At 40.5% G+C, this 25,358-nt stretch overlaps 1 pseudogene; it reads right to left on the bottom strand.

Annotated features, from left to right (window-relative positions):
* Positions 1–387: 387 nt before the first annotated feature.
* Positions 388–25,358, bottom strand: part of LOC125406736 (C-1-tetrahydrofolate synthase, cytoplasmic pseudogene) — a 45,118-nt pseudogene continuing 20,147 nt past the window's right edge.

Genomic DNA, 25,358 nt, shown 5'->3' with positions numbered 1-25,358 from the left:
AGACTTTCAGAAGCATCAATATACAAAGAGGCGTGGGTTGAAAACATTTTGGATTTTATATTTTTTAAATTAAGTCTTCTTAACCAGAAATGATAATTATATGTATTATTTGAATGGTTCTAGCTATAAAATATGATGTAGTACCCATTTTATTTTTCTTAATTATGTGTATATGTGTGTATGTGGGGGGGGGATATGTGCACTAGCGATTTCAGTTTCTCATCCAGGCCAGCAGAGGGCACTAGATCACCTGGAGCTGGGGTTACAGTTAGGAGTGAGCTGTACAAGGTGGATGCTGTGAATGAGACAGTAGTTCTCTGGAAGAGCAATGCAAAGTCTTAACTGCTAAGCCATCTCTCTAGCTATAGTGTTTCTTTTTTTTTTGGGTAGCAAAATTATTCCATTTATTCTGTGGATTTTCCCTAAGTAAATAGACACGATTTATGTTAATTTATACACGATGATGTGAATTAAGGCTGTAAAAGGCTTTAGGGAAACTCCCACTATTTCTGAAGCTCGTTGGGGCGGGGCTGACTTCCTGGACTTCTGCACACTTCCTCAGTGGGCCTGCACAGACACTGGCCAGACAAAGTGGCCTCTTGCGGACAGAAGATCTGTTTAAAACAATCCATTCACTTGTTCGGTTTCAGGGTCCAAATTAATATCGTAAAACAGGGCCGGGTAGGGAGTCCAGGCATTGTGCTCATCATTCCCACTAACGGGTACAGAAAACCAGCACCAAGGCTGGCACGGATGTCACGGATGGGCAGAACGAAGCCAGTAGGCACAGTGCTGGGTTGTGAGACAAAGACAAGTGTGTTTTGGCCATGCAGATGGGTAGATTCCCAAAGCCCTGTTTTGTGTAGACCTCTGCTTTGTTCTGCGCTTCCGGGAGCAATTCGATGTCGTCTGCCCCGTAGATCTTCTGTGCAATGATCTTAATTTTATCCTCAATTGGAAGCTTGAGTTCATAGAGGAGCCGGAAGTTGCTGGGGGCCTGTGATGCTCACTAGACTGCCTGAGCCAGGGCTAAGGCCCCCCGGCTTCCTTCTGCCCAGTGGGTGCATTTGACAGCATCGAAAGCCCCATGTTCTCTGGAGAGGCGGCAGATGAGGTCCAGTTCAGCATCTGTATCTGTCTTGAATGCGTTCATGGCCACGACCATAGGCACTCCAAACATCCTAGCATTTTCTATTTGTTTCCTCAAGTTACTGAAGCCCTTTTCAACCAGGTCCATGTCCTCTTCCGTGTAAGCCTTGGGAAGGGGCAGTCCAGCAGTGACCGTGGGGCCACCCCCGTGCATCTTAAGAACCCTGACAGTGGCAACAAGAACCACCAAGTGTGGCTGGAGATCAGAATACCGGCACTTGAGGTTGAAGAACTTTTCCATGCCTATGTCTGCTCCGAATCCTGCTTCAGTCACTACAAAGCCTTCAGGGCCAACAAGCTTGAGTGCAATCCGGTCTGCAATGATGGAGGAGTTCCCATGTGCGATGTTGGCAAAAGGCCCAGCATGGACAAACACTGGTGTGTCCTCCAAGGTCTGCATGAGATTGGGCTTGATTGCGTCCTTCATCAGCACCGTCAGCGCTCCACTTACGTCCAGATCCTCGGCACTGATGGGCTCGCCTTTCTTACTGGATGCCACCACCATTTTGCCCAGTCTCTCTCTCATGTCTTCCAGGGAACTAGTCAGGGCCAGAATGGCCATGATTTCACTGGCTACAGAGATATCAAACTGGGCCGTGCGTGTGTGGCCTCTCTCTGCTGGAGCCTGTCCAGTTGTGATCTTCCTCAGGAATCTATCGTTGGTGTCCAGCACTCTTTGCCACGTTATGGTTTCAGGATCAATATCCAGTCTTGCAAATCTGTTTATCTCATCATCAGTCAGTGTGGTAGGGTCAGTCTTTTCAATGCCTAACCCTGTAACCTTCGAATCTGGATATCAGAGAATTTTCTTACTCCGTTTACTGAAGGCACCAAGCGGTTAAAGAGAGCGTTGTCTGTCTGGGTCAGCTCATGAAATACCTGAGCATCGATGGCAGCAGCCACGAGGTTATTAGCTGCAGTGATGGTGTTCATGTCACCAGTGGGGTGGAGATTGAAGTTTTCCATAGGAATGACCTGGGAATAGCCACCTCCTGCGGCACCACCTTTTATCCCAAAGATGGGTCCCTGAGAAGGCTGTTGCACACAGGCAAAAACATTCTGATTCAGGTGTGCGCCGAGGGCTGGCACCAGTCCGATTGTGGTTGTACTTTTCCCTTCTCCCAGAGGTGTTGGCGTTATACCAGTCACGACCACGTATTTCCCATCGGGCTGGTTCTTTAGATGCTCTAGGGTCGACAGCAAGACTTTGGCCTTTGTGTCCCCATATAGCTCCACCTCTTCTGTGAGCAGCCCAATTTCTCAGGCCAGGCTACAGATGGGCTTTGGCTTGCATGATCGTGATATATCAATGTCACTCGGAACAGGTGTCTTGAGACTCAGCTTGTTAAACTGAATTGTCCACTTTCCTGGCTTAAATTTCTGCAAGAAATGCAGATGTGTACCAGCATCGCCACGGTCATGGGCCCCACGCCACCTGGGACAGGCGTGATAAAGCTCGCCTTCCCCTTGGCCTCGTTATACACCACATCACCCACAACTTTCCTTCCATTGGGCTTTGTATCATCTGGAACATAGTTGATCCCACAATCTATGAGGACAGCCCCGGGCTTGACCCATTCCCCTTTCAGCATCTCAGGCTGTCCTGTTGCAACCACCAGAATGTCTCCTTTGTTTACCTCTTTGTCCAGATTGGCAGTCTTGGAGTGGCAGCTGGTCACTGTGGCATTGTTCCACAGGAGCAGGTCATGCATGGGGGCACCAACTATTTTACTTCGCCCAGCCACCACGGCGTGTCTTCCAGCAATCTGCACCCCTGTCTCTTTGATGAGCTCCAAGCAGCCTTTGGGTGTGCACGGAATGAAGCAGTCATTCAGATCACCTCTGGCAAGTCTCCCAGCGCTGATGGTAGTCAACCCATCCACGTCTTTGTCGGGCGTGATAGCGCTGATGACGGCTTCAGTGTTAATGGAATTCTCTGAATCCAAAGGCACCAGCACTATGAATCCATGCACACTGGAGTCCTCGTTCAAGGAGATGACATACTTTAACACCTCGGACTCTGTGGACGTTCTCGGTAATTTAAGGTGAGTGGCTTTGATTCCAATCTCCTCAGCAGATTTCAGCTTCACATTTATATAAAGTTTGGAGTCATCTCTGTCGCCAACGTGGAGACCACCTTCCCATTCAGGATTCCCGCCAGTGCCATGGCCTTTACTAGTCTGCCACCCACGATGAACAGATCCCAGTCCCTCTGCGGGCACGCGCCGGATGGCAAGTCCCACGTGGTCAGAGGTGCCTCCCGGGGAAATCTATAGTGTTCCCTTTTTACCATGAGAGGAGATTGACAAAATAGTTAATTCAACCCAAATGAATAGTGTCTCCCTTGGGAATTGATGCTGTGTCTCAGAACCAAAAAAGGTCAGAGGATGAAGAAATATAAGACTGTAAGTCATCATTTCAGATGCAGCCGTCCAAACTACATTAAAAATTATCCTAGGATTATGGAAACATTCTAGTAGGCAGGAAAAATGGTAAGTAACTGCAAATGTTTAATTTGCTTTTTTTTTTTTTTCATACCTGCAAACCAGAAATTCTCTAGGCAAGGCCTGGGACAATTTTGCAAAGCTCAAATCAAAGTTTCTCAAATCTGATTAGTATGCATGTAACCCACACTGAATATAAAATCGGAACACCACAGGAAACAGAGGAATTCTAGAAAAATATATTCAATTGGTTCTAAGTGTAGGCTGTAAATGAGGTTTTAGAGGAAACTGAGAAGTTAATGGATTCATTGAGCAGCAAACAATATACATGATATGCTTGCTAGTGGGGGACCAGGAGTAAACTGGACACAATGACTATGATCTTATCACGTAGGAATGTAGCGTCCCATGAATGAAAACAGGTGGAAATTGTCGCCTGTTCCTGAAGTGTTCCAATTTATAGTTTGTACATAAAGTTGCACCTTTATGATCAGCCATCCTCATATTTGCAGATTATTGTCTGAACTACAGACTAATTATCCCCATAGAATTTTTTTCAGCAAGGAGAGACTATATGATATTTTCATGGTCACTACATTGCAAAGCGTTGCTGCCTTGGCAATTTCTTGTATTAATTTCTTTTTTGTTGCCATGATAAAGTACCATGATCAAAGGCAACTTATAGAGGAAAGGGCTTATTTGGGTTTTCAGTTTCAGGAGACAGAGTCCTCCATGGCAAGAAAGGCATGGAATGGTGGCAGTAGTAGAAAGGCAGCTGGTCACATTGGATCTTTAGACAGGAACCAGAAGGAGAACAGGAAATGAGGAAAGATGGTAAACACTCTAATCCTGTCCTGCAGAGTTATACTTATTCTGACAAGAACATCTTAAAGGTTCTGTAACTTCCCAGCAGCACCACCTGGGATCCAAGAGTGCAAATGCATAAGTCCATGGGGTGCATTTCTCACTGAAACTATACTACTTCTCAACTTCTGCTCCCCTTCAGTTATAGAAAGACAGATGAGAAAACAAAAAAAAAAATTACACTGAATTAACCATTGTAGTTGGTTTCCCTGAGAACAGTTCTGTTCCTAAAAATAAGTAATTGAGCCAGAAGATCCATAGAACTGTTCTTATATCCGTAGATTTTGTCTTTTATATTAAGTATTATGATCCTGAAGATCCTGGTGTATATTATAGGGACTTTTAAAAGCAAGAAAAATACCCTTCCCAACTTGGAGTAGAAGGTTCATCTGTTTATGTGTTTCTTTCTTTTGTTGGTTAATGAATAAAGAAACTGAATTGGCCTTTTGATAGGGCAAAATTTAGGTTGGTAGAGAAGATAGAACTGAATTCTGGGAGGAAGAAAGCAGATCGGGAGAGACTCCATGGATCCATCGGAGATAAACACTGAGAATTTTCCCCGGTAAGCCACTGTCACATGGCGATACAAAGATTAATAGAAATGGGTTAAATTAATATAAGAATTAGCCAATAAGAAGTTAGAGCTAATGGGCCAAGCAGTGATTTAATTAATACAGTTTCTGTGTGGTTATTTCAGTTCTGGGCAGCCAGGACAAACAAGCAGCAGCCTTGTAGATATTAAAATGTAGTGGGGAACATGTAAATTCAGAATCTTTGTTGTATTTTAAGGCAGATCAGAAAAATACTTTGCTAGATTTATTACAAGGTATAGCACGAAGAAACCAAGCCTCTAGAGAGTTCTTACCTCTTTGAAATCTTCAGATGAGTTCCTGTCTCATCTTGCCTCATACGTCTCTCTACTTCTGGGATTAAAGGTGTGCATCACCACATCCCAGCCTCTATGTCTAACTAGTGTGGCTGTTGAGATTAAAGATGTGCAACCCCTGTCTGGCCTGTGTGGCTGACAGGTGTGGATGCTTTTCACTGACCTTCAGGCAAGCTTTATCTATTAAAATACAAATGAAGTATCACTGCAACAAGGTCCTGCTGAGAAGTATAACTGGGGTATAAGGTAGGATACCCTTTTTCATTGATTTTATGAAAGAGAGTATAAGTTCTATAAATGGCTGTCTAGGAAGGCTATCAACAGGGTATGGAAACTAGTTGGTGATAGATGTGGTCTGTTACCATTGGAATTTCAATGGTACACCATGGTTTGTGGGGTAAAAGCCTCGTCACTAGACAAGCCCTATTGGAAAGTAGAGGAACAGTAAAGAGGAAGAGTGTTGTGAAATATTATTTTAACTGGGCAAAGGTGTTACTTTTGTTTATGCTGCCTTTGTTAATGATGTAAACATGTGTTACATTTGTTTCACCTTGCCTGCCTAAGGCACTCGATTGGTCTAATAAAAAGCTTTATGGACAATAGCTCAGCAGGAGATGGATAGGGTGGACTGGTGGGCAGAGAGAATAAATAGGAGAGGACAAGAGAGAAGAAAGAAAGGAAAATGAGGGAGAAGTAGAGGGAAATGCTTGCCCCAGAATTCAGGCAACTGTGAGAAGCAGTGAAAGCAGAACATACAGAAAGGAAGAAAGGTATGAAGCTCCAAAGCAAAACAGATAAAGAGAAACAGAAAAATAAGAGCTAAGATAAGGCTGAGCATTTACAACTAATAGTAAGTCTCCATGTCAAGATTTGGGAGCTGGTTGGTAGTCCCAAAACCGAAATCCTGGTACAGAAGAGCCTCCTGGAGATGCTCCAGGTCACTGAAGATTGCCCTCAAAGGCAAATGTCTCTTCTACTGCCTCACTTTCACTTTTTGTTCACAGTGACCAGATATGTTTATCTTGTGTTCCTTCCACAACTTGTTACTTCACCTGACTCTCCAACCAGTGGTCCCATTGGTCATTTGACTGTACCCCAAAACCTCTGGGTCAAAGTAAACACTTTTATGTGAGTTTGGCATATTGTTTGGCTAGTTCTTTTCCATCAGTGTGACAGAGTACCTGAGGAAATCTACTAGAACAAGGAAAAATTTAATTCAGGTTGTTAGTTCTGAGGTTACAACTGCATCCTTTTGTTTTGGGCAAGGCAGAAGTGAAGCAGAATGCCATGTGACAGTGAAGAGGAGGCTGCCCACTTCGTGGTGTCAGGAAGCACAGAGAGGTGGAGGAAGATGCCTAGCACAAGATATATTTTTCAAGGATTCATCCCATGTCTTAGTTCTTCTAGAAAAGCCCTACATTCTAATAACAGAAAACAATTTATGGCAGCCTTTCTTCATGATACCACCAGCTGGCTACTGGGCATTGAACACAGGTCAAGTTCTATATCCAAATCATAACACCCAGGTATGCATTATGGCAATGAGAAAGCTGAGTGGCACTTGGTCTTTCAAATGTAATATGCTTCAGTTCTTACAAAGGATATATTTACAAAATTTCTCATCTAAACAGGTATTGTGGGGTGGTTGTGGGTACCTAGTATGAAATAAAACAAAGATGACCTAGGAAATATAGGAAACAGATGTGCTCTGTAATTAGAACAAGGAGCTGGAAAACATTTAAATATGTAAATTTCTCAAGAAAAATGCAGCTTATGCTGGGACAGATAATGTATATCTTTAATCCCAGAACTCTTTAGTCAGAAGTAGGAGGGTCCTTGAGTTTGAGGCTAGACTGGTACACACAGTGAGAACCTGTCTCAAAAACAGTGGGTTTTTTAGTGTGACTTATACTGAATGTCATATACCAGTGGAAGGGAATACCTGTTTGATTCCTAAATTATTTGAATTAGAAATTAAGGAACAGAAGTGATAATATGACTGAGGCTTGGGAGTCAGTTTCTAGGAAAGACACTATTCTGTTTCCAATACATTAGGATTGACTAGAAAGCAGTGAAGAGCTAGAATAGACAAGTTTGGAGCACTGACGCATCATTAGACTGTCCAGAGGTACCGATGTAGAACTTGAGTTAGAAGCTAGGACTGACAGTGTGTGCTTGTAAATCACTAGCAGGGAAGTACCAGATAACACGAGGGACTCAGAGAAAAGCAGATGGTGGAGGGAACAACTTTGGAATTAATCCAGCAAATATTTATCCAACTTGCACATGTATCAGGAAATCAACAAAGTGAAGAGAATAGGCTGAGTGTCTTTTTTTTGCAAGGAATGTGGTCGATGGATCAATGGAATGTGGGCCGATGTTGGGAGGGGGACCAGCTGATTAATTCAGAAGGAGATATGGAGAAACATATAAGAAGATGGCCTTCCAAAGACAGAATGATTAAAGAGTGACAGTCAAAGAAAGGGACAGCTGCTCATGAGCTTTTATATTGATTATCATCTTGACAAATCCTAAGGAGGCAGGCATCTGGGTGTGTCTGGGGGGAGTTTCTAGGCTGAGTTAATTGAGTTGGGATGACCCACTCTGAGTGTAGGTGTCACCATTCTGCCTGTTGTGGTTTAGGGTGATTAAAAAGTAGAAAATGAGCTGAGTACTAGCATTTGTTTCTCTCTGTTTTCTATCTGTGGATACCATGTGATAAGATGCCTAACAATGCTCCTGTTGCCATGGCTATTAAGTGGATCCTCTTAAGCCATGAACTAAAAGAAAACTACCAACTGTGGTGGTGTAAGCCTTTAATCCTAGAGTACTCAGGAAGCAGAGGCAGGAGGATAGCTGAGTTTGACTAAGGCCATCCTGGTCTACAGAACTAGTTCCAGGGCAGCCAGGGCTACACAGAGAAACCCTGTCTCAAAAACCCCAAACCAAAGCCAACCAAAGAAGCCAAACCTTTCTCCTTTAAGTTACTTTTGTCAGGCAGTTTGTCAGAGCAATGTGAAAAGTAGTGAAGACCCAGCTACATCCCATGTCGTTTGCAATGTGGAAGTTGTGGTGTTACTAAGATACTGAGCTTTGATTTCCTGCTTATACAAGGGAAAGACAGCTATTGTGATGATGAAGTAACAGAGATTAAATCCTCAATTATAAACACTTCATCCATGTCAGTCCTTCTTTACCATGGCTTCATATAATCCTTATTATTGTTAAGTTGGGAGTATAGTCCCCAGCCTCTGACATCCATCCCAGCCTTCTTGGCCTTGGAGTTGCTTTGCTCTGGACTCCAAATCCCAGAATGCCAGGGTCAGGACCACTCCCACAGGGTATTTTGGTGGGCTCCTAGAGGAGAAAAACGTGATTTTCAGGTCTGCATGGGCTCCCTAGTGTCCTGTCTGCCCACCATGCGCTTGGTCACCAGAAAGCATCTTTCTTAATAAAACGATGGACATTTTGATTTATTTGATTTGACCTAATTGGATTTCTTGTGCCAGCGAAGCTGCCCTTTTCTTATTATTTTTTACTTAACATATGGAGTGTCCCACTGTGGGGCCTTAGTTTTTTCCTGTGGAGTCCAGGCCCCAGGGCCCAGGGCCCAGGGTCCAAGGCCATGCTGAACAACAGGCCTTCCTGCACAGACACTCAGCCAGGCCAGGTAAGTTTGGCTTCACTTGGTGAGTTTCCCTTTTAAGCTCCATGTGGGTATAGTCTTGGGGTGACCTATTCATTTTTTCAGGCTTTTGTTGGTGTCATAAGACATGCGAAAAGTCTGACCAGCAGCAGAGTCTGGGCCTCCTGCTGAGATGGGATTTGGGTGTCGGAAGACGTTCCCAGTCAATTTCTCATGTACCCTGTATAGAATAAATGTATATTGCTACTGACTCAGTGGTGTCGCTCTGGTGGACGCATTTGGATAGGCCTGTGTCAAAGGCATGCATTTAAAGTGGCTTTCTTGTGATTCCTAGCCAATTTCAAATGCCCTTAAGCGGGCGTTTAAAAAATCTTTTTAAATTGCAACAATGACTTAAAGCAAATTACACTCCAAGCCTATGTTTTCAAGTTTGGTACTTCTGTACTCCCCTTCCACTGTTCTTTTTTTGTTCATTGACGCTCCTACTCTTTGTCCAGCCCCTACTTCCATCGCTCTGTTTTCATTCGCCAACCGCTCTTTGTCCCGCCCCTGACTTCTGCCTCATCAATGCTTGTGCACATGCTCACTTCTGTGCTGCCCTGTGCCCAAAAAGCAGCTGCCAAAGTACTCCAATGCTGCGTACTTCTGCCTTCCTGTTCTAATTTCTACAACAACAGAGATGCACCAGCGGTTTGTAGCGCAGCACTTCCCCATCAGTTACAGAGACTCGCCATGCTGGTTCCTGGAGTGCACTTGCCCTGACATGGCAGCCAGTTTGTAGAGTGGCACTTCCCCATCAATTACAGAGACACAGTGGCCGAGTTCATGGATTGAACTTACCTTCAACACAGGTTCCTATCTGCTCAGCCTTAAGTTTTCCACTTAGCTATTTCCCTGGTTTCCTCTTTCCATGCAGAGATGCTTTGTCTCTGTGTTTCTGTTCTCTCTTGCAACGCCAAGTAAGCTTTCCTAGGTCTAAGTCTGTCCTGTTTCTGCTAAAATAATGTGGCCACAATATGTGTTTATATAAGTACGTAACTGTGTTTTTGTAATGTAAATTTGAGTTTTGTGTATATACGTGCATCCAGATTATAACAGCTTTAAAATTTAGCTTATATGCCCAGTTTAAAATACCAGGCAAAGATTTTTGTTTCTCAAGTGCCTTTACAGTTCTGAGATCATAGCATTTTAAACAACAAAGAGTTTCTAACAAAGAGACAGTCAGCTTGTGCAGCATCCTATGTGTGTTGTCCAAGAAGACAGAAGATCTGCAGCTCCAGGCTTCATCTGGGTTTGCAAAGCACCCACACACAAGCAAAAGAGACCTTTTTCTCAGGGACTTGATCTGCTTTATCTGCCATGTCTGCCGCGCTAGCGTGTTCTTCTGAGCGAGGGACATTGGGATTAACACACAACACAACTTCAGGTTCTGCAGACAAGCCTTTATTCTACTATTTCACACAGTATATATAGCCCTCAGTAGGGGAGGCCAAACCAACAAGAGCAGGAAGCTCAACACCATTACTCAGTGACTTAGGGGTAAATATCCTTAGAAACATTGCTGAAAACAACAGATTGTTCCCGTTTTGTTCCTGTTTTCAACCAACCGTAAGAGTACAAAACAGATCAAGTGGGAGTGCAAAGGCCTGTCCTCTAGGGACCCAACAAAGCCAGGTAAGGTGTTCTTCCCCTTACAGAAAAAAAAATCTTTGGGCCTCTCACACTCAACAGCTAATGGCAAATGCTACTTCTAAGCCTGATGTTCTCCAAGGACAAGGAGAGGACTTAGGATTGCCTGCTGGCCAAAAGCTGTCTCATTTTTTGCTCATCTATTCCTCCCAGATCTGTCTAAGGGCATTTGACAACTCAAGATACTTTTTAACAGGTTTCAAAGTCCAGGATTAACAGGTTTCAACCTTCAGAGGTTCAGAGTTCTCAATTTACTCCAATAGCCTTCTACAAGTTCTTACAGGTTCCTGAAAAAGTTCTATCACTACACCAAAATCAGGTCTGGTAAAATCCAAGACCAACCTACAAAACACTTCTGGGACAACACCAAAAGCACCTGGACCAGTTCCTGGGACCTCACCCTTGACACCAGCTCTTGTGGGTCACAGACACCTGCCAACTACAATCCGGATTCTTCTGCTATTGTGTCTCATCCCAAGACTAGCCCCACTTCATAGATCCAGTAATAACAGTACTTTTTTCCTCTTAGACACCTGCCTTCTTACCTCCCTCAAGAAACAAATGCCCAGCATCTCTGGGATGACAGTAAACAGAATGCCTTTCCAGCCACACCTCTTGCTGAGCATGAACCCACCAACACCCAGCTCTCTCCTTCCCCACATCATCCCATGGCCCTGCAGGAAGTAGCCAGACTTGAGTCAATGCCTCTTTTTCTTAAGAGAGCCTAAATGTTAGTCAAAATATCACCTCAGCTTCCTGTTACCCCTTATACAAACAGTCTGGAAATGTAAGTCCATGTCTCTGGCCTCCATCTTTGGAGGCGCCGTACCTCTGCCCGCCAAATCTTGACCCCTCCTCTGAGGAGGGGCAAGACAGCCCGCCAAAATCTTGACCACTCCTCCAATCTATTTAAACTGCTCCCCTGGAAAGTCTCCTGGGTGGTCTCTTTCCTCTCCTCCCCAGTAGTCACAATCTCAACCTCCCAGCTCCCACTAGTGGCCACCAGAGAGCTCAGGAATCCCATTAAGCCTGGATATTTTTTTAATTTGGCTTGTTGTGATTTGGCTTGATTGGGATTTTTGTGTCAGCAGAGCTCACGTTATGAAAATTCCTAACAATTATGAGAACAAATACTCATGTGCTTGTCATAAGTTGGCCTAGCACACTGGCCACAGCTGGTGGTGCAAATGCCAAGCTTCCCCTGTGTCTCAGGAGAATGCATGCTAATTGCTTCATCTCACTCTTGTAGCCCTTCTCTGCTTCCCTCTGTGTGTACTCTGATGATTTTGCTCTTCGGGTGACATCAACATGTGAGATACCAGCACGGAATGCTCTGTGTTTTTCCCAGTTCATAGCTCCTATGGTTGTTTCAGCAAGTCCATCTTTTCTGGAAAGGATCAGGCCACACTGCTACATTTTCCCCTAGGACCCAATTCTCCTTTATAGACTCTCTTGTACTTGGGAGTAAACAATGAATGGTCTGGTGAGTAGATAATCGTCTACATTCCCCTAAGGATATATGATCTGGAGCAGTTTTTGCCCCAGTTTGCTTGATTCGTAACTTTGAAGAAGATCGTCATTCTATACCTTTTGCATCAGGGAGTACTCAATAAAGGATGGTTGAAGAGATAAATGAAAACATAAGCGCAGGGGATAGAGAAGTGACTCAGGTGACAAAGTGCTTCTTGTTCAAGCTGCAGACCTGAGATCAGAATGCCCATGTGAAAAATTCAGACAAGGTGGTGTGTGTCTTTAATCCTAGGGTGGGGAGAAAGAGATAGGAGAATTAGTAGGACTCACTGGCTTGTCAGTCTGGACACTCAGTGAGGCCCAGCTTTAATAAGAGACCCTGTTTCAAAGAATAAGAGAAAATGACTGAGCAAGACACTCTACATTGACCCTTCGCCTCTATGGACATGTGTACACACTTGTGCATACACCTACAAACATGCATGAGCACAAAACATATATATAAACCCAGACACTAGAAATAACTTCTCAGAAAAATATAAGCACATAAGTGATCTAAGAAAAGTTTACTATAACATAATATTCTACCAAATACTTGACCTTATATGATCATATTGTGGTTCAAAGGGATTATGTCTTAGAAGCAGGTAAATGTGGGTCAAACTTTGGTCTTACCATGCATTAATTATGACTTTGGTTAAATCAAGTACATGTCCTGAGCCTCAACTTCCCCTTCTGTACCATGATGTTTTTGTGGGAGTAATAACAGGTTAAAACTCAACAAAGATGGAAACAAGTTTCAGAAAAATAGTACTTTGCTTCTTGGTTCCTCTTTCTTTCATACAAGAGCATCTCTTTAAGGATATTTATTCCTCTGAATGTTCTGTTGTCTGGTGTTATTTTTTCTTTAAGTCATTTTACTTCCAACTTAATGTTTTTGTAACAATATCATAGTCCCAAAATGGCTCTCAAAAACTCTTAATTGTAAAACTTAATTTAGCCTGAGAGTTTATCTTCTTGACAAGTATTATCTCCAGAAAATATGCATGAATAAGCTTCTAGATAAGTTATTTAAACATATTAATGTATTTCTAGTGAATCTATGATTCAAGAAGGACTAAATAAAAAACAGAACTGGACCATGAAAAATCAAAGCATAATTACATTTCTGAAAGCAATACTAAATGAAGTGTTTTCATACCTGCATGCTTCAGGGGGTACAGGAAAAGCAAATGTGGTCTCAAGTTTGAGACAAGAGAATAATTCGTCATTAAAAATGAATACTCTAGGTCCTGATGAGATCATGAAGTCAATTAGAGGATTTGCTGTTCTCACAGAGGATCTGAATTAAGTTCCTAGCACCCACATTGAACAACTCACCACTCCCTACCTTTAGGATATCAGTACCCTTCTGATATACTGCCAAAACTACAAACAATATACACATAATTTAAAACATTTTAAAAATTCTTAATACAATGAGCATTGTGATGGGACAATGTGGTAAGCGAACATTTTTCCTTCACTTGAAGGAAAAATTTATATTTGTACTACAAGTGCTCAGCTTAGTGGCTGACACTTAATGGAAATTTAAAGAACTTAACTAAAATTTGCTTCATTTCTCTATTTTAATCCACGTTTATGTGATATCAAATTTTATATTCATTATTGCCCTTAAATATAAGAATTATCAGAATCCATGATGCCTTCCTATGTATAATCTTTAAAACTAATTACCAATTTTATATATAATAACAATCAAAATATTGATTCTATATCCCAGAAATAAGTGCAATGACATGTCTACTTCTTTTTACTAGAGATGCAGCACATTTATTAATTAAGCTTCAAACATATATCCCCTATTCTGGTTGAGTCAGCAGACAGAAATTATGTGGTTTGAATAGCTGATCCAAAGCACGTTGAGAAACCAAGCTGATCTCAGTGTGAGCATTATGTGTTTGGGTCCAACTTCATGGAAACATCTGTAGATAACATAGTTACAACTGTTACCAGTGGTTGGGATCTTAGCCAGGTGTTTCCAGGTTCTTGGCTTTGTATCTAAAGAGTTGAAAACAAGGGCTCAAGTCGAGTTGCAAAAGAAGCATGGTACCTTTATACAGAATGAATGAACAGTGCAGACTGTATAGAGGGATGCAGTATCAAGACTGAGAGCAGGCCACAGGAGTGTGAGCACTCAAGAGGCCCATTATTGTATGGGGCTTCCTTTTATGAGTTTCAAGAAAAAGCCTGGCTTGTTCTTAAGTGCTCTACAATTCTGTATCCATTGTTCAAAGATGGGAAGATATGTATCCTGATGCATATTGGAGTATCAACAGAACTCTAAGGTTGGTAGTTTCATTGTTTGGAAAGGGGTATGTGTACAGTGTACCCAGGCAAAAGAGCTAGACAGCCAGTGTCTTATCACAAGGGGGTTAGCTGGTGAACAACCAAAACAAAATAAGGTTCCAGGGTAAAAATTTGTTTCTTATGTGCTTCTGCCTCATAGCCTTAGTAATAGCAATAACAACTCTCCCCATAGTTCACCCCAGATTGCAGCACTTTTAAGACTATTTTGTGACTGTTGGGACACATTTCTCTAGGTTCATTATTGCCTATTACTACTTGAATGAATGAAAGGCATACCAGTTCCTAGCAAATGCATTATCTATTATTTTAGAAACACTTCCACCTGCATTCCATTTTCATCCTCTGTAGACAGTAATAAATCTTCCAAAAACATGAGGCAATGAACTAATGATTTAACTTATCATTATTTGACTTTAACATCTATTATTTAAGCATAGTTTAATTACTTTCTTCCCAATCAGACATTGAAAGATTTGAAAATATTCCTGTGGTGTTGTTGGGAAAGATTGGATATTATAAGAAAACTGAAAATGCTAATATGGATAATTTTTAAAAACAAAATTTACAATACTGACTGTGATGGCTAGTGTTCATTTTCATATTGACACCGGGGAGATGAGCATCTAGGATGGCCTGCAGAGAATCAGCCTGATTACTTTAATAGAGATGAGAAGACCCATCTACTGTGGGTGGCGTCATTCCCTGACTGTAATCCTAGACTATATAAATAGACAAAGGAGTTGAATAGCATCATACATTCATTTCTCCTTGTTTCTGAATTTTGGACACAATGTGATCAGCTGTTTCATGTTCCTCCTGCCTTGACTTCCCCATCATGAAGGACTGTACCCTTGATCTGTGAGCTATCCTTTCACCCCTAGATTGCTTTTATAAAATTATTTTATCACAGCAAAAGGAAAGAAAACCAAGACACTATATTTCTATGTTTAAGGCCTAATCTAGTACCAGGGTTTAAGAACTCACTATGGGCTGGAGAGATGGTTCAGCAGTTAAGAGCACTGCCTGCTCTTCCAAAGGTCCTGAGTTCAATTACCATTAGCTTAGTGGTGGCTCACAACCATCTGTAATGAGATCTGGTGTCCTCTTGGGAAAAAGACCTGGTTAGTCGTCCTCATCAACTTAGACCATGAAACCCAATATGGACAAGTTCAACAAAACCACCACATATGGGCTGCCCATGCCTGCATCAATAAAAAAGAATGTTTTATTATCTCACATTTTATGGACTTTTCTATCATGACATCCTCTCGCTATATTTATAGATTTTTAATAATATACACACATGTAAAAATGTAATTTGTTTTTCTACAGCACCTTAATTTCTGTTTTCAACATGAATCTTGCTGATTACAAACATTTATCAATTATTTTCAAAAGAAATTAATATACTTCGGTTATTTCAAACTTAAAAATTATATGCATTTATTATTTTCTCTTTCTTTATTTGTATGGTTAAGATAAAATGCGTTCTAAAAAAGGCTTAAGAAATATGCAAGCTTTTTTCTTAGAATTTAGAACCAGCATGAATCTAATTTTGAAGAATATTTGCTCCTGAGGAATGTAACCGATTCAATATATTAAACCCTTGAAGGAGTCATAACACATTGACATTATTTGGAGTTGGGGACAAGTTGGATAAAGAGGTTCCCTAGGGGCTTGTTTGGGGGTCTGGTGTTGTTTGGGTTACCTCCCTCTGTTTCTATCTTCCTTCTATCTTTCTCTGTGTCACCACACCATTCCACTGTGGTTTTCTTCTGGCTCACCACAGGCTTCAAATCATCTACTCAAAACTCGGAAACCATGAGCCAAAATACAGCCTTTCACCCTGAGGTATTTGCCGCTACAACAGGAAACTAATATGCTGGGTGTGATGGTTAGCTTTAATTGTTAACTTGATACAATTTAGAATTGCCCAGGAAGAGAGGCTCAGTGAAGGGTTGCCCACATTGGGTTGGCTTATGGCCATGTCTGTGGGAGATTCTTTTGATTAAGTTAATTGTTATGAGAAGATCTAGCCCAGCGTGGGTACCACTACTCACTACACCAGGGATTCTGAACTGTTTCATAAGGAGCAAGGTGAACACTCCTCCATTCCAGGTGGGAGTACAAACACATTCAGTCACTAGGAAAATCAATATGGCAGTTCCTCAGAAATCAGGGAACTGATCTACTTTAAGACCCACCTATGCTATTTTGGGGCGTATACCCCCCAAAATGTTTCATCCTATCACAAAGACACATGCTCAACTATGCTCACAATGACTTTATTCATAGTAACCAGAACTGGAAACAACCTATATGTCCCTTAATGGAAAAATGGATAAAGAAGATATGGTACCTTTATTTACACAATGGAATATTACTCAGAGAGAGAGAGAGAGAATAACTTTGCATTTCTCATAAATTCTTTTGTATGATGAAGATGCCCGCTGTGCATTTTTGTATTAAATAGCATAGTCCTCACCTGAAGACACATATGTTTAAAAGGAACAATTTTGGGGCTATATGCTTGTCGCCCAATCAAGCTGTTAAAAACTAAATAAAAAGTAAAAATAGATAAATAAATTTGATACTTTTTTATTTTATTTTTTGCATGTATTCTTATGGTTACAAGTCAATGATTATAATAAATCAAAAATAGTTTTGAAAATAAAAAAGAAAATTGAAAAAGCTGAAAAAGTCACTTTTTAGGGTAACAGCAGAGTAAGAAAAGTGTATCTATTCTAAAATTTTTCAAAAAGGATTCTTGACACAATCTCTTGATACAATGTTGCCTATCCTAGATCCAGTACAATTTAAAGGGTTTAGACACAGGTGTATTGGAACAGGATGTTAAAAGCCTAAAAAGGTTGTTGTGAGTCCTGGAACTTCACCATTTATGTAAAAGGTTAATTTGACTGTAAATGTGTATAATATATAATTAAGGAATTAAGTACTAGTACCAGTGATACTTGATGATTTCATCCATATCCCCATAGGTTTTAACTGGTATATTTGAATGACAAGGATACATTTTAAAACCTTACCCTTGAGTAAATGTGATGTTTCTCAGGAGTTGAGAACTTTCTGAAAACTTAGAATAGATTACTGTGACTCCACTGTAAGTACTTCTTCATGTGCATAGCTGAGGTCTTTGCTTTGGTCTCTAGGTCTTAGTCCTGACATTGATTTTGCAGACATTAGACACTACCTTCATGGTCCGCAATTTCTTTGTTAGCTTGTCCAGTACGATTGGCTGAACCCAAAACCACTTTGCAGAGTTGCTACTGGGTCATGGCGGTTACTGTGATGGAAGCTGCCTGAGAGACCGTAGGACTTTTTAGACTCCATAGAAGAAAGTAAAATGTCAGCCTTCTTCACATGTATGGGACTTGGCTCTGCAATGCTATTCTGACTTAAGCCTGTGAGCAGTGCTACTGGAGTGGTCAGGGTCAGAGAGAGCTAAGGCCCTGGCAGCAGCTCATCCTCCAGAGGCCAATTACACAAAGACGTGATAGAATCAGAGGAAGGAGATTTATTCAGTTTCATCACAATGAAAGGAACAAAGAGGTCTAGTGTCCCTCAAGTCAATGTATGTCATCCAGACACGAAGTTTATGTTTAAATAAGAGGACAAAAGATGTACATAATTAAGCAGTCTTGGCCAAGAAGTGGTCCTGTCCATCACTGACACATTATCGTCTCAGCTCCAGTCTATGTTCCAATGTGATCTAGCAAATTGTCAGAAAGATGGAAATCTCTTTCCAGAAGAAACATTTCACCTCTGGCTGGCATCAGTCTTTAGCCTTTTCCTTCTTCCAGCAGGACATACCTGGGAAGTTCCAATTTATTGGGATATACTGTCTCAATATTCGGATAAGTACAAGGAGTGGCAGCACATACAGACATTTAGAAGATCTTTGCTCCTGCCAGGTCAGTTTCAGGGCGGATGAGACCAAACTGAAGCAGTGTATCAAATAGTAGCTTCCTCCAAAACCACATTTCCTTCTCCAATAGGGCAACTGTCACCAGGGCATCCATTTCTGTGAAAACCCTTCGTCATCATTCTTGTTTACCTTCTGAAATCCCAGGCAGAATCTTAACATGCCAAAAAAGGATCTGCTATATATACTTGTTTCCTGGTGTGATATAAATAGAGTACACCTGTGCTTGCATAAAAATTCGAACCCGATGTATTCAAGCTTCTAGATCAACTATTACCAGTTCACGAAAGTCACTTTAGAAAGAGGAACAAGTTCAAGTCCCACAAAAGAGCAATCAGCCACATGCAGACCATGATTAATGCTCCAAGGCAACTGGCCCAGTTTTTCTGCAGCAAATATGCAGCATAAAGGGGAAGAAAGATTGCTAGATTTTGAGATTACTAAATAACAGCTGTGGTATGAAAGCCTTGTCTGAGTTCCTTGTCAGAGTTACACACACCAACATGAAAAATTTCTTTTACAAAGCCAAATAAAATTGAATTTAAATGTGTATTAGGAAACACTAAGGAATTAATATTAATTTGGTTATGTATAGGAATGATGATGTATTTATACAAACAAGCAATAAATAAAACTTTCTTGAGAAACAGCTGTTAAAGGAATTCTAGGGCTGGGAATGTGACTCACTTGATACAATATATTTCTAAAATGCCAAAGAGCTGTGCTTCAGTCCCGGTATTGCATAAAAATTGGGTGTAGTATTACACACCTGCAATCCCAAAGAATCACACTTTTGTGAGGTGGACACAGGCATATCAGATATTTAAGATTATTATCCTTGGAGAAATAGCAAGTCTAAGGTTAGTGTGGTATACATGAAACTTCACAAAACAGACAAAAAGATGATAGATGAGATAGATAGATGGATAGATAGATAAAAATTAAACATAATAAGCACTTAGAAAGCTGGTTTTGTGGGTAAGAGCACTTGCTAATCTTGTGGAGGACTGTTGAGAGTTCTCTATTTCAGTCTATACTCCATTTTTTTATTGGATTATGTGTTCTTTTCGTGAACAATTTCTTGAGTTCTTTGTATATTTTGGAGATCAGACCTCTGTTTGATGTGGGGTTAGTGAAGATCTTTTCTCATTCTGTAGGCTGCTGTTTTGTCTTGTTGACTGTGTCCTTTGCTTTACAGAAGCTTTTCAGTTTCAGGAGGTCCCATTTATTAATTATTTCTTTCAGTGTCTGTGCTGCTGGGGTTGTATTTAGGAAGCGGTCTCCTATGCCAATGCTTTCAATTGTACTTCCTGCTTTCTCTTTTATAAGGTTCAGTGTGGCTGACTTTATGTTTGAAGTCTTTGATCCATTTGTACTTGAGTTTTGTGCATGGTGACAGATATGGGTCTATTTTCATTCTTCTACATGTTGATATCCAGTTATGCCAACACCACTTGTTAAATATGCTCTCTTTTTTTCCATTGGATATTTTTTTTGCTTCCTTGTCAAGAATCAGGTGTTCAAAGATATGTGGATTTGTTGATGGAGAGAGGGGCCCTTTGTTTGTCCCAGCTAGCTTGGCTAGCTTGCACCCAAAATAATCACACAGAAACTGTATTAATTACATTACTTCCTGGCCCGTTATATCTAGCCTCTTATTGGCTAACTCTCACATCTTGATTTAACCCATTTCTTTTAAATCTCTGTTCACCACTAAGTCGTGGCTTACCGGCAAAGATTTGGCATGTCTGATCTGGCGTCTCCATGGCATTTCTCTCACTCTGCCCTTCTTCCTCCCAGTATTCAGTTCTGTCTACTCTGCCTACCTTAATTCTGCCCTATCAAAAGGCCAAGACAGTTTCTTTATTCAACCAATGAAAGCAACACATAAACAGAACGAACTCCTACACCATAGATTGATATCTGGGTCTTCTATTTGGTTCCATTGGTCTTCCTGTCTGTTCTTATGCCAATACCAAGCTGTTTTCAATTCTATAGCTCTGTAGTAGCATTTGAAGTCAGTAACTGTGATACCTCTGGAAGTTCTTTTATTGTACAGGAATTTTTTGGCTATCCTGGGATTTTTGCTTTTCCATATGGAGTTGAGTACAGTTCTTTAAAAGTCTGTGAAGAATTTTGCTGGAATTTTGCTGGGCATTGCATTAAATCTGTAGATTGCTTTTGGTAAGATGCCATTTTTACTATGTTAATTCTGCCTACCTAAGAGCATGGGAGATCTGTTCACTTCCTGGTATCTTCTTCAATTTCTTTCTTCAAAGATTTAACATTCTTCTCATACAAGTCTTCCACTTGTTTGATTTTATGCTATTTGTGGCTATTGTGAAAGGTGTTGATTCTCTGATATCTACCCAAGCCCTTTTATCATCTGTGTACAGGAGGGGTATTGAGTTTTCTGAGTTAATTTTGTATCCTGCTACATTGCTGAAAGTGTTAATGAGTTGTAGAAGTTCCTTGGTAGAATTTTTGAGATTGATTATGTAAACTATTATATTATAAACAAACAGTGAGTATTTGACTTCTTTTCTGATTTGTATCCTCTTGATCTTCTTTCGGTGTTTTATTTCTCTAGCTAAGACCTCAAAAATTATATTGAATAAATATATAGAGAGTGGACAACCTTGTCTTGTTCCTAATTTCAGTGGGATTGCTGGGAGTTTCTCTCATTTTAGTTTGATGTTGGCTGTTGGCTTGCTGTATATTGCTTTTATTATGTTCACATATGTTCTCTGTACTCTCCAAGATTTTTATCATGAAGGGATGTTGTATTTTGTCAAATGCTTTTTTTTTACATCCAATGAGATGATCATGTGGTTTTTATTTTTCAGCTTGTTTATATAGTGAATTATGTTGACAGAGACTTTTGATGACTGTTTCTATTTCTTCAGCAGTTATAGGTCTGTTTAATTTGCTTATCTGGTCTTGATGTAATTTTGGTAAGTGGCATTTATCCAGAAAGTTGTCCATGTCCTTTAAGTTTTCCAATTTTGTGGGGTACAGGTTTTCAAAATATGACCTGATGATTCTCTGTATTTCCTCCATGTTTCATTCTGATTTTGTTAATTTGGATATTCTCTCTCTGCCTTTTGATTCGTTTGGATAAAGGTTTGTCTATTTTGTTGATTTTCTCAAAGAACTAACTCTTTGTCTCATTGATTCTTTGTGTTGTTTTCTTTGTTTCTATTTTGTTGATTTCAGCTCTCAATTTATTTCCTGCCTTTTAGTTCTCTTAGATGAGTTTGCTTCTTTTTGTTCTAAGTTTTCAAATGTTCTTTTAATTCAGTAGTGTGGGATTTTTTCAGATTCTTTATGTAGGCATTTAGTGCTATGAACTTTCCTCTTAACACTGCTTTCATTTTGTCCCATAAATTTGGGTATGTTGTATGTTCATTTTCATTGAATTTTAGGAAGTCTTTAATTTCTCTTTTTCTTCCTTTACCTATTGATGATCCAGGTGATCATTATTTAATTTCCATGTGTTTTTGGGTTTTGTGGAATTATTATTGCTTTTGACTTCTAGTTTTAAACCATGGTGATCTGATAAGGTACATTGGGTTATTCCATTTTTTTTTTGTATTTGTTGAGGTTTGTTTGGTTACTGAGTATGTGGTCAATTTTTGAGAAGGTTCCATGAGGTGCTGAGAAGAAAGTATATTTTTTTTCTATTTGGATGGAGTATTCTATAGATGTTTGTTAAGTTCATTTGAGTCACAACATCTGTTAGTTTTCTTATTTCTCTGTTCATTTTTTGTCTGACTGACCTGTTCAGTGGTGAGAAAGGAATGTTGAAGTCTCCCACTGTTTTTGTGTGGGGTTTAATGTATGATTTAAGCTTTAGAAGTATTTCTTTTACATATGAGGATGCCCTTGTATTTGGGGCATAGTGTTCAGTATTGAAATTTCTTCTTGATGGACTTTTTTTTTGTGACTGATACGAAATGTCCTGATTTGTCTCTTTTGACTGATGTTAACTTGAGGTCTGTTTTGTTAGATATTAGGATAGCCACATCCGATTGTTTCTTAGGTCCATTTGATTGCCATATTTTTCCCAACCCTTTACTCTAAGGCAATGCCTGTCTTTGAGGTTGAGATGTGTTTTTTGTATGTAGAAGAAGAATGGATTCTATTTTCATATTCAGTCTGTTAGCCTGTGCCTTTTTATAGGTGAGTTGAGTCCATTTACATTAAGGGATATTAATTACCAGTAATTGTTGTCTCCTGTTAATTTTGTTTTCATTGTTGGTGATGTCAATTTTTGCTTTTTTCCCTTCTTTGGGATTTGCTGCTATGAGATCATCAACTGTCTGTATTTTTGTAGGTGTAGCCAACTTCCTTGGGTTGGAGTTTTCCTTCTAGTATTTTGTGTATTGGTGAAATCTAGATTTGTCTTTCTATGTTGATTGAAAGTTTTATTGGGTATAATAGTCTGGGCTGGCATCCATGGTCTCTTAATGTCTGCATTATGCTTGACCATGACCTTCTGGCTTTCATTGTTTCCAATAAGAAGTCAGGTGTAATTCTGATAGATCTACCTTTATATATTACTTAGCCTTTTTTCTTTGCTGCTATTAATATTACTTCTTTACTCTGTATAGAAAAGTTTTTTTCTATGATTTTGTTAAATATATTTTCTGTTCCTTTGATATGAACTTCTTCTCCTTCTTCTAACCTATTATTCTAAGATTTTGCCCTTTCGTGGTGTCCCATATTTCCTGGATATTTTGGGTTAAGCTTTTGTTAGATTTAATGTTTTCTTTAACTGATGAATCTATTTCCTCTATTGTATCTTCAGTGCTTGAGAATCTTTCTTCCATCTCTTGCATTCTGCTGTTTATGCTTGTGTTTGTGGTTCCTAATTGTTTTCTCATGATTTCTGTTTCTATAATTCCCTTGGCTTGTGTTTTCTTTATTGTCTCTATTTCAGTTTTCAATTCCTCAATCTTTTTTTTTTCATATTTTTGATTTCTTTTTCTTGTTTTTTTAATGATTTGCTGATATATTCCAAATTTTTGTTTGTCTTTTCCCCAATTTCTTTAAGCGAATTTCTCATTTCCTCTTTTAAAGTTTCATACATTCTCTTGAGGTTATTTTTTAGGTCATTTTCTTCTGTTCCATCCATAATTTGTTTTTCAGGTCTTGTTGTTGTAGGGTCTCTAGGTTTTACTGGTGTTGTGTTGTTCTTTGCAGTGTTGTATGTGTTCTTACCATTTCTACTCATCTTTTCCTCTAATAGATGTGTTTGGTGCTGTATGAGATTGTGTTGAATAGTCTTCTAGGTGCCAGTGAATGCAGAGCTCAGATGTTTGTTCCTTGTGGTATAGTCAGTGTCACAGTTCTAGTTACCCTGTTGGTTACTCCATGTTCCTGGAGATAACTAAGTGCTCTTGTGCTTTGCTCTGCTCCCTTGGAGTATGCTGTCTCAGGCCCACTTTGGCCTGGTTTGCTGGTTTGCCCTGTTTCTATAAATTTTGGTTTGGATCCCCTCTTGTAGAATTCCCTGGGTTGAAGTTGGACCTGGCAAGGTTTCTGGCTCCAGTCTACTGCCTCGGATGTCCCGGGGGGGATGTTCCTGGAGCTGTAGAGGACCTGCTTACTCCCTCAGAGGTCCCAGACTCAGGCTCATACCCACAGAAGTTCCAGGTTCTTACCTATTCCTTTTGATGTCCCAGACCAATGCCTGGACCCACAGAGGTCCTGGCTCAGGCCTACTCCCTCTCCGGTCGCAGACTCATGTCTGGCCCTGCTGAGATCTCTGATTCCTGCCTATTTCCTCAGAGGTCCCAGGTACACTCATGCCAGGTACACTATAAGAGGTCTTGGTTCAGGCCTAGGTCCTGGGAGGTACTAGACTCATGCCTACCAGGGTCCTGGCATAGGCGTAGTCCCTTGAAGGTCTCAGATTCATGTCCAGACCCTCAGAGGTCTCTGGCTTTGGCTCACTTTCTCGGCGCTTACTCTGCTGTACCTGTTCCAGTGGAGATCGCTGACTCTGGATCTGTCTGCTGGCTTAATCCTGATCCACCAGTGTCCCAGGACTGGGTTGGCTCTTGGGGCTGGATTTTCATACACACTACTTTTTAAATATTGAGGTTTTGCAGGTATTTGAGCATTGTATATTCTCTCAACTAAGAAATGCATAATTAGTACTTGAAATGTTTCTGATTTTAGGTTTAAGAAAAACTCTGATGTTAATTACCTTTGAGAGCAAAAAAAAATATTGTAAGAGTTATTAATGCCATGAACAGGCAGATAGGCAACAATGTGCAGGGTAGCTTAAGAGAGATTAGGCTGATGTGGCACAGTGGGGGGGTCCTTCTTGTACATTTTCTTCTGAAATGGTTCGGAGGGTCTATGTTACATGACTGACTGTAGCCTATTACATGTGCTTTCTGTCAGGATGTCTGATTCCTGATTGGAGTGAGTAGTCTGCTGGCCTGGGATTTGTGTAGAATCAGCTTTGAGACTGGAGACAACACAAATCTAGGAAACTGAGTTGAGGGGATGTGTCTAAAAAATGGCACAGCCCTGACTAATTGAATCACAAAGAGATATGTAAAGTTTTGTTATTTAATTAAGGAGTCAGCAGATGCAGATAGACCATGATTCCTTCTATAGAAGTTTTTTTTTTATTTCTTTTACATTTTTACCCTAGAGTTTGACTATGACAGAAAGAGAATTTCAGAAACAAAAGACCACTCATCAGGCTGGTCCTTGCTGGTCTTCATGCTTCTGCTCTTGCATGGTGGAAGCAGCATGCAGGGTCCTTCAGAGTTACTGATCCTGCCCAGGCAGGGAGTCCGACAGCGGGTGGAGATGGTATGACATAGACAGATAATCTTGCTATTTGCATCAGAAACAGACACAGCAAGAAGAACTTGT

This window comes from Myodes glareolus, chromosome 5 (genome assembly GCF_982192425.1).
Source record: "Myodes glareolus chromosome 5, mMyoGla1.1, whole genome shotgun sequence".
Taxonomy (NCBI): Eukaryota; Metazoa; Chordata; class Mammalia; order Rodentia; family Cricetidae; genus Myodes; species Myodes glareolus.
Note: the sequence above shows the minus strand (reverse complement) of the source record. Positions and strands in the feature narration are given on the sequence as shown.